This window comes from Eupeodes corollae, chromosome 1, assembly GCF_945859685.1.
Source record: "Eupeodes corollae chromosome 1, idEupCoro1.1, whole genome shotgun sequence".
NCBI lineage: Eukaryota > Metazoa > Arthropoda > Insecta > Diptera > Syrphidae > Eupeodes > Eupeodes corollae.
In genome coordinates this window covers 110,334,732-110,351,140 of record NC_079147.1, presented here as the reverse complement: position 1 = coordinate 110,351,140, position 16,409 = coordinate 110,334,732, and positions in this window count along the sequence as shown.

Below are 16,409 nucleotides of genomic sequence, written 5' to 3'. Positions count from 1 at the left end.
AAATTGAAAGGGTGATCAAAGGCGGCAAGCTGCGAAAATCTTAAAGGCCTCTGGTGCATCATTGCCAACTGAAAGGACACCGCAGCAAACCATTCGTGTTTTATGGGCAAACAGTGTTCTTGCTGCAACAAGGACCAGGAAAGACTCTACGTCTAAACGTGTAAGTTCTTTTGATGGGGCCATATCGACAACACGTCCATCCTGAAATCTGATCGTCTCGATCAGTTCTATAAATATATTTAATTACTTTATAATTTGCATTAATTTGATAAAAAGTGATCCTTCCAAATATATTATCTTATAGTTTGGTATTCTTATGTTGATGTTCCTGGTCATTATCCGAGTCCATGCGACAAGCCTAAATAATACCTTCGTATGGTAGTTGTGTCATTTGACAATCCTCTATATCTCTTACCACGTATCTATGATTCGGAAGAACCTCATGTATTTTATAGGGTCCCTTATATTTTGGTATAAACTTTTTGTTCGTTCCAATAGTAGTGTCAATATTCCGAATAACCACGAAATCTTTTATAAATTCAATAGGAGGTCGATAACTTCTGGCAATGATCTCCGAATTTCTAATCTGTGAACTTTCAATATTCTTTGAAGCATTCATTCGCATACTGTCAAGGCTTCGATCACTTGATTCAAACTTATTATCTAAGCATTCAGTAAGAGCATCAATTTCTATTTCTCTTTGTTGTACATAAAATAAAAATTTAGAAGAAATCTGTCCAGTGGCTGAATGAACGGAATTATTTACAGCATACTTAACTTTCGTTAGCATCTTTGTCCAATCAGAGTGTTGTATAGGTTCAGATAACTTACTTAACATTGATTTCAATACTCAATTCACTCGCTCTACCTGGCCATTAGCTTGAGCTGATCAGTGGCAATTTGTACGTGTTCAATGTTATTTTTAACCAGGTATTTGCTAATTTCTAAAGATGTGAAACAAGTTCCCCTTATCACTTACGATTTTCCTAGGCCGACTAAAATATTAAAAATATTTAGCTAAACATTCACAAACTTCTTTTGAACTTGTTGAATTAACTGCACACAATTACTAAAATATGTTTTCCTTTAGAACGAATACTTGGAAGAGGCCAAATTGGTCAATATGGACTGTGTCAAACGGAATTGCTTATTTCGGAATGAAACGAAAAGTATTGTTTCTATTTTGGACCGGAATCGAGAACATAATACACTTTAAACAATTTTTAATAAAATTTCCTACCTTTTCTTTAATTTTCGAAAACCAATTTGTCAATACCCAAATCACATATTTTCTAAAGTGCAGAACGAATGATGTTATTTTCCATTTCAGTTTGTACATATTATATAAGTAATCTATCTGCAGGAGTTTTTCTATAAACTAAACCATTTTGAAGGACGAAATTAGAAGCTGAGGCAATCTCTAATCGGTTTCTTAATTGTACAATCCTCTCACCCCTATTTTGTGTGAGGTGCAACTTTTAATCGATGTCATCGGAATCGGAATCGATAACGCAAATTGTTTGTTCGTTTTCTCCATTAGTTTTAATCGAAATTGGACGGTGCCAACTCAAAGCGTCCACATGACCCATTAATGTACCACTTGTATGTTTTATGCAAGTGCAACTGCTCCAATTTTAGGTTCCATCGAGCTATGCGCTAAACTGACTTTTTGCCTTTCTAACGTTAATGCTAAAGAATCACAATCTGTGATAATTCGGAACGGAATGCCATCCAAATAATTATGGCACTTTTCTAGCGAATAAATTATTTCCAATTCATAGCTATGAAATTTATATTCAGACTCAGTTGTTGATTTCGATAAGTAGACAACTGGATGGATCATCTTGGCGCTGCATGAGAATTCCACCTTAGCCAAGCGAACTAGCATCAGAATGTAGTTCTGTTTCTTTTTCTAGACTAAAAATTGACAGAAGTTGACTCGTTATTAATTTACTATAGAGAAGCTCAAAGGTGTCAACACATTTTTCATCGAAATTAAACGGAATGTTTGGTTTAGTCAAATCTTTTAATGGCTTTGCAATGGCTGAAAAAGGCGGAATAAATTGTCGGTAGTAGGAAAATAATTCTAAACATTTTTGTAGCGCTTTAACATTTTTCGCAATCGGAAGATGCTTAATTGCAGTCGAATGATTATTATTTGGCCGAATGCCTTTTGAACTAACAGTAAAACCTCAATATTCAATTTCTTCATAACAAAATTTGTATTTACTCGTTTTAATCTCTATTCGGAACTCAGCCAACCGCCTTAAAACTTTTTTGAGATTGTACAATATGTTCTTCAATAGTCGCAGTGGCTAACGTAATGTCATCAAAATATACTACTACGGAACCTTCATCAATAAACTGACGTAAAATAAATATCATAAACCTCTCAAAATAAGCCGGACCTTTTTTAAACCATAAGGCAATCTCGTGTATTCATAATGTCCATCAGGCGTTACAAATGCGGTAAATTGTATTGAATCTTCGTCAATCGGGATATGATGGAAACCATTTCTTAGATCCAAAATTGTAAAATATTTCTTTCCATCCAGTCTTCCTAAACAATCGTCTATTAATGGAATAGAAAAACTATCTAGCACAAGAATCTTATTTAGTGGTCGATAATCAACGCATAGCCTTTTGTCATTATCTTTTTTTTGGACTAAAACTAAGGGGAAAGTGTATGCAGATTCACTAAGGCTTATAATTCCTATTCCTAATAAATTTGTACTTTATTTTTTTTTTATTTATGACAATTTTCTTGTCAGAAAAAGATAGTCTCCAAGAAGGATAACTAATCGGCATATTAGAGGTAAGACGAAGTTTTATAGAGAAATCGTGCTTAATAGCTGGGAATATTGTCAAGATCGAAATATTACATAACATAAGTTTGGATTTATGTCATACTTATCTTGCGTTTCTTTTAATATATCGATAGCAAACACATAAGGTAATGAATTCTTTTCAACTTGTTGAAGCATATCACATGAAGCAATAATCGTATGCGGAAGTAGACTCCATAATGAACAATGGACCGACATATCAGGATAATGTTTAGGTAATGACTTGAACACACAATGTAACACTTCATCATTCATTTTTATTTTTTTTTAAATCTGAATTTACATTAATTTTAATTTTGATTTGAAACGATTGTAAAAATTCGGACCCAACAGAACAGAAGGAATACAGAGTCCGGAACATCATAAATTAATTTTTTTTATAAATATCATTAAATCCTATTTTAACTCCATATTGTCCCAGTTGAAAGCTTAAGTAAATGTATCGGACTACCGGTATCAAAAAGAGAAAGATATGTGTTACAATGCGGAACAGAATCACTAGTAGGAAAAACAGAACTTACAGAATTTACTTCTTTACAAATCTTGACATCGGATCCACATCAGAATGGTTTTGATTAGGACCGGAACAGAATTCGTCAATCAATGCAACAGTGCGTGCATTTTTGGGGGTAACTTCAGGCAATCCTTCAGAATATGAACTGTTGGACCACATCTGAAGCATGATCTTTTTTGTGGTTTAGAATGTGGACAAGAAGTGGAAAAATGTCCCATGTCAGAGCAATTGTAGCATTGAACAAGTATTTTTTCGAAGTCACCAAAGGAAAACTTGAATTTAGGTTTGGATTAATTTTGATGCTAGGCAACTTGCGCTGAATATGATGCGGAATTTGTCGTTCTGTTAATAACTGAATTTGATCCTCGTAGTTGAGCATAACGGTGGGCCAGTTTTTTTAATTCATCGATTGTGCGTGCTGAGTACAATGCTGAGTGGCGATGCAAGCGGAACGCGCATGGAACCCATCAATGATAAATTGAATAATTTGTTTTTCATCAATATCAGGACGTGATATTGATGCATTTTAAAAATGTAGCCAATAATGGACATTTGCTGACACAAATGGAGTACTTCGCATCTAGCCAATAATTTCGGAAACTGAATAATTGTGTGTTAAAAGCAGGAATGAAGTTCGAAAGTTTTATGAACAGGTGAAACGAAATTCACAGGTAAATAAACCTAGAACCGAAGGCTGCAAAGACGAAAGTGGAAACAACATAGTGGAACCACAGTCAATGCTGAGGATATTTAAGGACCACTTCTGCAGACTATATAACGGCAAAAAAAAAACGAATTCCGCTGTCAGACAGGATGATCCATTCAACATAGAAGACGGAAGCTAACAATCCCGTCCTCCAGACTTAGACAAAGTAAAGATTGCCATATCTAAGGGTGAAGTCTAATAATTGAATACCGAGCTCTTTAAAGCATAAAATAAGCCGGTTAGGAGCATGCATCAACTTATCTGTAAACATGGTCGGAAGAAAGCATGCCCGATGAATTTATTGTTTCCCCGATCCTGAAAAAAGGAGACCCTCTTGACTGCACCAACTAAAGACGCATCAGTCTACTTAACATCGCCTATAAAATCTTCTCTGTCATAATGGGTGAAAGTCTATGGCCCATCGTCAACAACCTGATAGTTCCTTATCAGTGAGGTTTTAGACCAGGAAAGTCCACAGTCGATCAAATATTCACATTCCCGCAGATCCTGGAAAAAAACCAAAGAACACCAAGTCGACACCATCTTTTCATCGATTTGAAGGCCGCACATGACAGCATCAACAGAAGCGAGCTGTACAGAGCAATGTCTTGTTTTGGCATCTCTGCCAAAACTCGTCCGTCTGTGCAGGATGACCATGGAGAATTCACGCTGCTCCATAAAGGTTGGAAACAACTTAACAGAACCTTTCGACGTCAAAAAAGGTTTTATACAAAGTGATGCGCTGCCATTCGATTTTTTTAACATCGTTCCTGAAAGAATAGTTTAGAGCCCACATGTCAATACTAGAGGCACTTTCTCTGTCCAATTACTAGCATATGCTGATGACACTGACATAATCGGAAGATTATGAAGAAATGCATGCTGTCGTCAAGAAAGGACCTATAACACCGACGTTTTGGTCAAAACTTCACCATAGACCGACGTAACTTTGAGGCAGTCAAGGACTTTATTTAACTAGGCTCCGCTGTAAACGCAGAAAACAACACCAGAGCGGTGAGATAAAACGTAGAATAACTCTTGCCAACCGCTGTTTCTTAAGGCTAAGAGAGCAATTGAGTGGTTAAGTAATCTCTCGAGGGACCAAAGTGTCGCTATATAAGAACGTTATCATCCCCGTTCTGCTATACGGTGCAGAAGCATGGACTCTCACAAAAGCGATGAAAGCACAGGGCAGTGCAGTAGGGGAAGACCATAGATCAGGTGGCGCGCACAAGTGGAAAGTGACCTCATCCAACTTAGATTGCGAAACTGGAGAAATCTAGCTAGGGACCGAGCTAGATGGAGAAGTTTATTTTGTGAGGCCATAGTTCACACTTGACTGTAGCGCAACCTTAAGTAAGTAGGAATAAGTGTTTCCAAAATAATCCAAACAATTTGGTCCAGAAATCAGAACTTGATTCGTCAAGTTGTAAGAATATATATCGGCGAATTATAATTTGAACACATAATCACCGTGAAGGGAATCACATGCTCGCTCAAAAGTTCAGATCTATTTCTTAGCATCGTATGTATCATCACCAGAAAACAATATGGTAAGGAATATTAAATGTCCTTAAACGAAGGTTGATACGAATGCCACGAAGAACTTGCAATTAGCTTCTTGTCGAGCTAGTTCACGACTCAATTCAATAAGCTTAAGTTTCTTTTCAATCATCTGAATTTCCTTATCCATCTCAGCTTCATTTCCAGGAACGGATTTTTAAATCTGTTGTGACAAATCGGAATGTATTGTCTTAGCAAGACATTCAATATTTTCTGCTTCCATGAAATGGTCTTCGGAATAATTGTCTTCAGAATTTTCTTCATAAAGCTCACGTAGTTGTGCAACTCTTGCATTTGCTGCAAATTGTATATTTCGCTCGGTTGACCAAACTACTAATTCTTGCTTCTTCATTGTTGATGACATTATATCTTGGCTTATATTTAAAATTGTGGAAAATTAAATAAACGTTGAAGGTATTTAAGGCTGGCCCACTTCTGAAATTGTGGACGATGACTTGGTTTAAAAGATATTTTTATATATCAATTTGTTTAATGATTTTCATATTCTCTATTTTTACTCTGACATCGATTTAATAAAAAATAGTAAGCACGAAGTTAAAATTATACAAGTAGATAAGAAATACATGAATGTGAGATATATGTATGCAACTTAGGATGGTATAAATACATATTTACAGATTGGATAAAATAGCTCAAATCGAACCTTAGTATATGAAAACAATTGTTCTAGTGAAATTCGTATTTCCCATTTCTCACTGTCTCACCAAATTTATAGTAAGATCTAAAGGTAAGAATGGGTGTCGCCAATGTCGTCTACTCCATTTTACGTAACTACTGGTCCTTGGACGAAAATCTATATGTCCATATGTACCTCGTAGACAAATATACTTATAGGTACTTCATAGAATGGAAGGCATAACAACCTTTGAAATCGTTTATCAAACAAAAAGCCTGTAATTATAATGGCTACACCGGTGTTGCAGGTGAACGGACGGATACGGATACGATTGGCACTCAGAATAACTGCTGAACCTAACTTTAATACGACCGACGTACTAATACCTAAGTGTATAGGTATATGGTGATGGTGACGACCACGACGCACATTTAAAAGGCCTTAAAGGTGATTTGTTTACTTCATGTGAATCCTTCGGGGTTTTCAGTCCTTCGAATACTTTGGACATATAGATATGCTTCCATAGTCCCTTTTCGACGCTTTATGTTTGGAGGCAAGAATGTTTTTTCTTTCTTGTCGTTTGGTCACTTTTGTGTGATTGCTAAAATATATGTATGGGTATGCGTACGAATGGTCACATTAAGCTAAAATAAAAACAAAACAAAATAAAAGGACAACCATCAGCACCGAGCTATAATTGAGCAAATTATTTTCGTTATTGTGCATTATACAGCGTAGCGTTAAGACGTAGAACAGTACGTACAACACATAACACTATCAGCTATATTATGGGAAGTGATATTTCTTCAGTATTGTGACATTAAATGCGAAGACCTGCTATGAACGGAAGTACCTTGCTATTTCCGAAAGAAATTATTCGTGTATGCAAACAAGTGTGTGTTCAAACGGCATATACTCAATACTCATACACGAACGTAGTAAGGATTTCTTGATGTAAGGACTACATACAATACAAATGACAAAACAAAACTTACTATATTAATTAAGTGTAATGACCGATGAAAAAAATCGACGGAAATATACATACAGAAGGCAGAAGGTGGGTGTTTTATTAATGAAGTGTTTCAAAAAGGACATTCAAAGGAGCGAATAATTATTTCGTTAGGATGTGCTTTAATTTTCCATTTAGAGTATAAATAATAATTTATTTTCGTTCGCTAACATACTTACAATGACTATGTTTTAAGCTATGATTTTTAAAATTTGAAAAAGAGGACATAAAGGATAAAAGGATAAAAGGACTGCTACTTAACTGCAATTAAACTGCCCTGCACATTTAGCTTCGTGTCACTGGTGACTGGGTGCGAGACAAAGACCAGTTTATCGATCATCCATCAGCTTTTAAACATAGGAAGGGAGATCGTAGTCATCCGTTTGTAGATTAATAGATGTGATCCTCCACTATCCATCTAGGTAGACGGGATCAAAAATCACCAGACGCATATTTCTCTCGAAGCATAATACGACGCTTTCTTCTTTATATGACAGGATCCAGGCCTCAGCGCCATAAAAGAGAACCACGATGATAAGTGTCTCATACTTACTTACTTAAGGTGGCGATACAGTCCTGTGTGAACTAGGGCCTCACCCAACAAACTTCTCCATCTAGCTCGGTCCCTAGCTAGATGTCTCCAGTTTTGCGATCCAAGTTGGGTGAGGTCACTTTCCACTTGACCCAGCCATCTTAGTCGTTGTACTTTTACCCTTCTAGGTAAGTCTACGTCGCTGTACAGCCCGCACAGCTCGTCGTTCCATCTTCTTATCCACTCCCCTTCGATCCTGTATATGCTGTCATATGTGGCCTTGAAATTGATGAAATGATGGTGGGTGTCGATTTGGTGTTCTTGGGGTTTTTCAGGATCTGCCGTAATGTGAATATTTGATCGACTGTGGACTTTCATGGTCTAAAACCACACTGATAAGGAACTATCAGGTTGTTGACGTTGGGCTTAAGACGTTCACATATTACGGCAGAGAAGATTTTATGGGCGATGTTAAGTAGACGGATTCCTCTATAGTTGGTGCAGTTAAGAGGGTTTCCTTTTTACAGGATCGGACAAACAATACTGAGGTTCCATTCATCGGGAACGCTTTCTTCCAACTATATCTTACAGATAAGTTGGTGGATGCTCCTAGCCAAAATATCTCTAGCTGCTTTAAAGAGCTTGGCATTCAAGCCATCCGCTCCAGCGGCTTTATTAGACTTCAGCTTAGATATGGTAATCGTCTTAGTCGGGAGGACGGGATTGTTGGCTTTCGTCGTCTATGTTGAATAGATCATCTTGCATGACAGCGAAATTCGGTTCATCGTCGCTGTTATGCAGAGCTCATTAGCAGCTTTCGTCCTTTTATGCAGCACCGCTTTGCAAGCCTGTTGTTTGGCTGGATTTTTCTGCTGACGTTCCTCATCAAACCAGGGGTTAATAGCTGGTGACAGCTTGAAACCCAGCACTTCAGAGGCTGCTTCTGTGATTGCATCTTGGCAATGTTACCACTGGTTTTCGATACATTCTGTTGGCGGCAGTCAACTTCGAGAGAGGTTACTTGTAACTCGGTCGGAAAAGGATTTGGCGATTGTAGCCGTTCGACGTTGTACCTTCTCGCAGCAACTTCCTGTTTTGCCTTGGGTCTGGAAACCCGAAGTGAACAGAACGAGGTAGTTGTACGAGTCGATTTTAGCTCCTCGGTAAGGTTGGATACCCATGGTGCTGGAAGTTTGTCTGGCGTTGATCGTAATATGGTCAATGTGGTTGATGGTAGATTGATCTGGAGAAGTTCAAATGCCTTTCTGGATATTGAGGTGTGGAAAACACTTGCTGGCTAATATGACGTTTCGCCCCGCAGCACAGTCTATGACCCTGAATCCGTTGTCGGAAGTGTTGTCGTGCAGGCTTTTTTCCCCGATCATTTCACCAAAGATGTATTCCCTTCCTAGCTTTGCATTAAAATCACCCAGGACAATTATAAAATCGTCGCCTTGATCCGTATGGTCATGAGGCGCTCATTGATGTGCCTATAGCTCACGAATTCTCGCCTAAGTCTGGCTCCAATGACAAAGCCGCATCCAAATAAGAGCTGTTGGTTTTCGTGGTAGTAGTCACCATACTAAATGTTACGGGACCTTACATTCCATATCCATAGTTCGTGCTTATCCGAAGAAAAACCCCAAACAAGAGGGTCAGATCCTTAGTATAACTCCAAGAATGGGGAACCAGATAAAATCGCTCCTTATATGACTGGGCTCCGAATAAGTCGAAGAAGCCCTATAAATAAAAGGTGTTCACTAAGAAGTTCAACCTTACTGGAACTGTAGGCACCACCGTTGATTCCATCTCGGGAATTCCTTGGCTGCCGTCTGCATAAGAAGAGGTGCCTTAGTGAAAATACCTCTACCCATCTCTCTCGTTTGCTGACCCCAACAACTTTCCACTGGGGTTGGATCCCAATCTACAGTTGAGGTACTAGGCACCCAATGTTCACCACGGGGAGGTATGAGTAGGAGTTGATAGACAGAGGTGGGTTTTGTGAAAAACCTGTGGACGCTTGTGTCCTCTTGAATGCACATGTCTACCATTTGAGCATTCAGTCTCATAGATGATAATTTGAGATGCTCGAGAGATAGCTATACTACTTAATTACCCTCTCCAAAGAAGAATCGATTTGCAAGAGTTATTCTTCGAGTTATTCAGTGTTGTTGACGTTGTCTATATTTATGGCAGTGTCTATGAAGACAAAGTGCTTAAGTACTACCAAGTTAGGACGTTTGTCCAAGTTGTAATATATTTTTTTGATGACAGCATAACATTGGTATTGCTCTTATTGACCACTAAATCCATTTTCTCGTCTTTGGTCTAAAAACGCACCAATTACAGCACGCTTTGTCAATATCATCGGCGTGTCCCAGTAATTGTATAGACGTTTCGAAGATTGTACCACTAGTGTTTACGGTTGAGTATTGCACAATTCATTCCAAAATAATGTTGAAGCAGTCAGATGACAGTGCATCAAAAATCAAATGGGGTGGCGCAACAGTCCGTTGTGAACCAGGGCCTAGTGACTCACAACTCTCAACCATTCCTGTGTGCGAGTAATTTTGTCAGGAATGGAGGGGACCTACAATTTTATGCCGAATCCGAACGGCTAGTTTGAGAAAGCACTTTTTCATGACAAGAATTACTCTTGAAGGATTTGTCAATTCCTCGCAAGAGGCAGTACCCGCGAAAATTATTTTTTTTTTAAATTAAGGTGGCACAGGCAGGGATTGAACCCAAGACCCCTTGCATGACAGTCCAACGCACTAACCATCATGCCACGGGTACTACTGACAGTGCATCACTTTGTCTTAAACTTTGTTTGACTTCAAACGCATCGGTAAGATTTTTTCTGAACTTGATAGAGCACCACGTATTCTACAGAACGCTGACTTTTCTGGTCTGGGGCCACACTGATATAGATTAAGATGTTAACATAACATCTTCCAAGTCATCGCCTGCTGCTTTGAATAATTCTTCCAGGTGGGGTAGGAAGAATCGCTGATCTGCGCGCCCTAGGTTAAGTGGTTCTATCTCCCTTACAACGGAATTCCATTCATCATCTCCATTACAGATTTCGGTTCGTGGCTAGCACGATTGGCAGATTTTTCTTAACCTTTCGTTAAAATTTACGAACCTCATTCCTGTTAAGACATCCCTTTATCTCAACGGTCACACGCTTCTCGTGCTAACTTTTTTTCATATAAACAGCCTCGCCAGCAGCTCTGGTCCTTCTGTAGAGTGCCGTTTTGTATGTCTGTTTCTTAGCTTCATGCATTGGCCGGCATTCGTCATCAAAGCAGGGGTTACACTGTAGTGGCTTTGTGAAACCTAGAACTCCACAGGTAGCATCTCTGATGGCTGCAAGACAATGTTGCAACTGGTTATGCAGGCAGCATAGGATTTCTTAAAAGGTTGTTAGATACTTGATCAGAAAAGGACATGGCAGGCCCTCTCGATTGTAGCCGTCTTACCTGTACCGGCATCTTCTCACAGTACTTTCTTGTTTTAGCTTGGCTCTGACTATCCGTAGCCGTACATTGGCTACAACGAGTAATGGTCCAAATCAATGTTGGTCCCTGGGAATGTTCTGACAACCTGTATACTGAAGAAGTGTCGTGCGTCGATCATAATGTGATCGATCTGGTTGACAGTTGATTGGTCAGGAGATTTCCATGTCCCCTTGTGGATATCAAGATGTGTGAACTGCATGCTCGCTACCAGAACATGTTGTCGGAGATATTGTCGTGAAGGCTGTATCTCCCGATTATGCCAATAAGGATGTCTTCACTTTCTACCTCGGCGTTAAAATTTCCTAAGACAATTTTAATGTCATAGCTTTATCTTTTTCTTCTGTTTGGTTGCACTTGGTGTCTATTAAGGGACCTAACATTTCACGTATAGATCCGAATTTCGTTGGCCTTATTTCGTTTGTTTGGTCATCAATCCGTCCGTATCCGAGAATTGTGTTCAGGCAGTCAGCCCGGCGGCAAAACCTCCAATCTTGAGGGCCAGATCCTTCCTTAGTATAACACCAGCTTCATAAAAGGCTGGTCTCCGAATATATCCTGTAAAAGCCCTTTAAAGTATATAATAAGTAGTTCAACCTTACTGGAACTACAGACGTCGCGTTCGTGAGCATAGATTGAGCGTTCTTCTTTATTTGAACTTTGAATCCAATGCTCCATCAATTAAATTTAAAAATCATAGTACCTACTTTGAAATACAAAAATTAAACTTCCGTCAAAATTTAATATAATAGCCTTTACGTTTATGTACACATCACTTTCCTTCATTAGTTTATGTTCTCTCCCTGGTATGTTTCAAAATTGATTACTGATAGCTCTTACTTCACTACAAAATAAATTAATTTCATACCGAGACTCAGCTTTGGTTCGAAGGACACTGATAACACTGGTTGAAGTTTAATTGCCAACCAACAAAGCTGCATACTGCACAGCTTATTATATGATTGCATAAGTGGCTGCTACATAGTGCGTTCGTTCGAAGAAAAGAGCCCTTGAAACGCTTGTATCCCTATATTTCCGTAACTATAGATTGACCCATTGCATATTAGACATTGTATACCTACAACAAAACCATCAGATCCTTAAACATTTGTTTGAAATACGGAAACTGAACTCAGGGCAGTTGAGTGTGTATCAAATGGAAATAAAACTAATTAAGTATAGCCACTCAGGTGTGCACCATGTTTCAAATTCTACATATTTTGTACGAACATTTATACTATGTCTGATGTGATTGAAAAGGATCTGAAAAAAATAAAAATGTCCCATACACATTGGGATAGCAGACAAAATGTATTTAGATAGTTTTGGCCCACCTGAGCATGACAAAAGATAAAATCATTTATTTTGTATGGTTTCGGGCTTTGCACAGAGATGTTAAAGTTTTATTTTTAAAAAGTGATTTAGGTCATATTTTTAGATGTTGCAATTTTGTCCTTTTGGATTGTATCTATTGTCATGACTTGTTTTTTATTAATGATATACGAGTAGACGATGTAGCATTGTATGATCAACTTTGCGCATCTGCTTTATCAAAACATGACTTAATTTTTTCGAGGATCATATCCATTTTTGAATATTCTGACAAAAAATATCATACTGTGAGTTGCGACTTCAAAAATAATAATAATCAGCTTCTTAAAGAGCACACTAGAGTCATTAATTGCTAGAGTATATTTTGTATGCCGTCCACTAACAAACAATTGCAATTCCTTAATAAAATTTTCCAAATCCTTTACAATACTTATGTTACTTTAAAAACTAAAATTCTTAAACAAAACCCTAGTTTGAGTTCTGTGGATGCTGCTGATGTTGTTGAAAGTCTGCTTTCCGTGAAGTCAAGTGCTGTCGGTGTTAACAAAATTAACCATACATTTTTAAAATGGTTTTGCAAATTTGGTTGGCATACACTACATTTGCGTTAAATATTATGTTGATGTCTAGAGTTTTTTCAGACCTACCTAAATATACTAAAGGAACTGAATACAAACCTATCTCAATTCTACCATAGTTGTCTAAATTTTCGAGAGAGTTTTTCAGATACAAATCAACACTTATTTCACAGCAAACTGTTTATAAAAAATAAATTAGGTAACTTAACAGTCCATAGAGAACCAGGGGCTAGTGACTTACAGCTCTCAACCATTTCTGTGTGCCTGAAACTGCAGGGATAGAGTGGACCTACAGTATATATGCCGAATCCGAACGAATAATTAGAGAAAGCACTTTTTCATGACAAGGATTACTTTTGGAGAATTTGTCTTTTCCTCGCAAGAGGCAGAACCCGTGAATTTTTTTTCAATTAAGGGGTCACAGGCAGGGATTGAACCCAAGACCTCTCGGATGACGGTCCAACGCACTAACCATCCCGCCACGGGTACATACCAGCAAACTGTTTGCTTTCGGAAAAAACACAACTTCCTTGCATTACTGAAGACATAAGACAAGACGATGTAACTTTCTTAGTTTTGCTTGATTTCCAAAGGCTTTTGACACTGTCAACCGCTAAGTATATGTTTTCTTATTTGACTAACAGTTCAAATTTGAAGCAGTTCAAATTGGTGAATGTTTGTCCAGGTTTTTACCTACTTCGTCCGGTGTTCCTCAAGGGTCGATATAGGGTCCTCTACTATTCTGTATCTATGTCAATGAGCTTCCAAGTTTGATTGAAAACTGTTGACGACATTCAACTCCATCAAAATGTGCTCCCCTTATATAAATGACGACCTTGACAACATTTCAAACTGGTTTAACTTAAATAGTCTTTTCTTGAGCTCTTAAAAATCAAAAAGCGTAGTGATTTCTAAAAAGATTCTTGATCTCTAAAAACTTGGGGGTAACTTTAACTGCTTACTAACATGGGACAACCTTGTCAATACAATTATAGGGCAAGTGTATGGGGCCGTACATTCTTTATGGGTAACCCAGTATTTTACACCCTCACATGTTGCTTATTACCAAAACTTTGTTAATACAAATCTTAACATATGGTTGTGAATTATAGTGCAACTGTAGTTATGATAGTAAACGTAACTTGATGTTACTTTCAACAATATTGTTTTCATATTTTGATAAAATTAATTTCCCTACCTCTTGAGGATCTCTTAAATTGATTCATTCTCGCTATAAATATTTAACATCCCAACGTCAACAAGAATTAAAAATACTATAAGAGATTATTTTTGAAATACTTACCTACTTACTTACTTAAGGTGGCGCTACAGTCCGGGGCAGACCTGGGCCTCAACCAACATGCGTCTCCAGCCAGATCGGTCCCTAGCAAGCTGTCTTCAGTTCCGCACGCCAAGTTGGTTGAGGTATTCACCCACCTGAGTACGCCACCTGAGTAGCGGTCTCCCTCTACTGCGCTGTCCCTCGTGATTGGATTCGAAGACCTTCCGGGCTGGAGCGTTGATGTCCATTCGTTATATATGACCTAGCCATCTGAGCCTTTGGACTTTAATTCTGCTCACTTTGTCAGTGTCGCTGTACAGCCCGTACAGTTTGTCGTTATATGTACTCCTCCATTCTCCATCTATGCAGGCGGGACTAAAAACCATCCAAAATTTTTATGTTGAAGCATCCTAAGACGGTCTCATCTTTCTTTGACAGAGTCTAGGCCTCAGCGCCATAAATAAGTACCGGGATAATAAGTGTCTTATAGATGGTGATTTTAGATGCTCGGGATAGGTCTTTACTATTCAATTGCCTTCTTAGTATGATTTCAGCGCTAGTAAAGTTGTCGAAATTTATAGCGGTGCCTAAGTAGACAAAGTCTTCAACCACCTTAAAGTTGTAGCTGTCCATGGTGACATATGCAATGTTAAGGAAACTGATGCCTCCGTAGTTGGCTCAATTTAGAGGGTTTCCTTTCTTAGGTATTGGGCAAACTATGCTGAGATTCCACTTTTCGGGCATGCTTTCTTCCGACCATATTATGCAGATGAGTTGGTGCATGCTCCCTAATAAGTCATCGCCTGCTGCTTTGAATTGTCCGGCAGCGATGCCGTCAGCTCCAGCAGCTTTGTTTGACTTAAGTTTAGATAAAGCTATCTGCACTTCGTCAAGGTCGGGTAGGGGGAATTGTTGATCTGGCTTACAGGCTTCGGTTCGTGGCTGGTAACCTTGGGAGTTTGTTTTACCTTTTAGTAAAATTTACAAACCTCATTCCTGCTGTGACATCCCTCTTTCTCCTCGATCACGCGCTTCTCATGCTCTCTGCCCTGCTGGTAGGGCTCACGAGCAGCTTTGGTCTTTCTGTGCAGCGCCTGTATGCCTCTTGTTGCGGTGGCTGTGTTAAACCTATGACTTCAGAGGCGGCATCTCTGATGGCTGCAAGGAAATGTTGCCACTGGTTTCAATGCTTTATGCAGGCAGCATATGACTCCTTAAGAGGTTATTAGAGACTCGATCGGAAAAGGACATGGCAGTCTCTTGCGATTGTAGCCGTCTAACGTCGAATCTTCTTAGTGTACTTCCTTGTTTTGGCTTGGATCGGGATATACGTAGCCATACCTTGGCTGCAACGAGGTAGTGGTCCGAGGAAATGTTGGCCCCTCGGATTGTTCGGACATCCTGTATACTCTTGTGGATATTGAGATGTGTGAACTGTGTAATAGCTACCAGAGCTTATGTTTTCGAATTTAGCCTTGATGCGGATTGTCGTGATGCACTCGCTCAAAATAATCAAATCAAATGGGGTGGCGCAACAGTCCGTTGTGAACCAGGGCCTAGTGACTTACAACTCTCAACCATTCCTGTGTGCGAGTACTGTTGTCAGGAATAGAAGGGACCTACAATTTTGGGCCGAATCCGAACGGCTAGTTTTGAGAAAGCACTTTTTCATGACAAGAATTACTCTTGAAGGATTTGTCAATTCCTCGCAAGAGGCAGTACCCGCGAAAATTATTTTTTTTAAATTAAGGTGGCACAGGCAGGGATTGAACCCAAGACCCCTTACATGACAGTCCAACGCACTAACCATCATGCTACGGGTACTACTCGCTCACACTGCTGAAACTCAAGACTTTTTGCTTGAGTCTAGTTCCATCAACAAATTCACA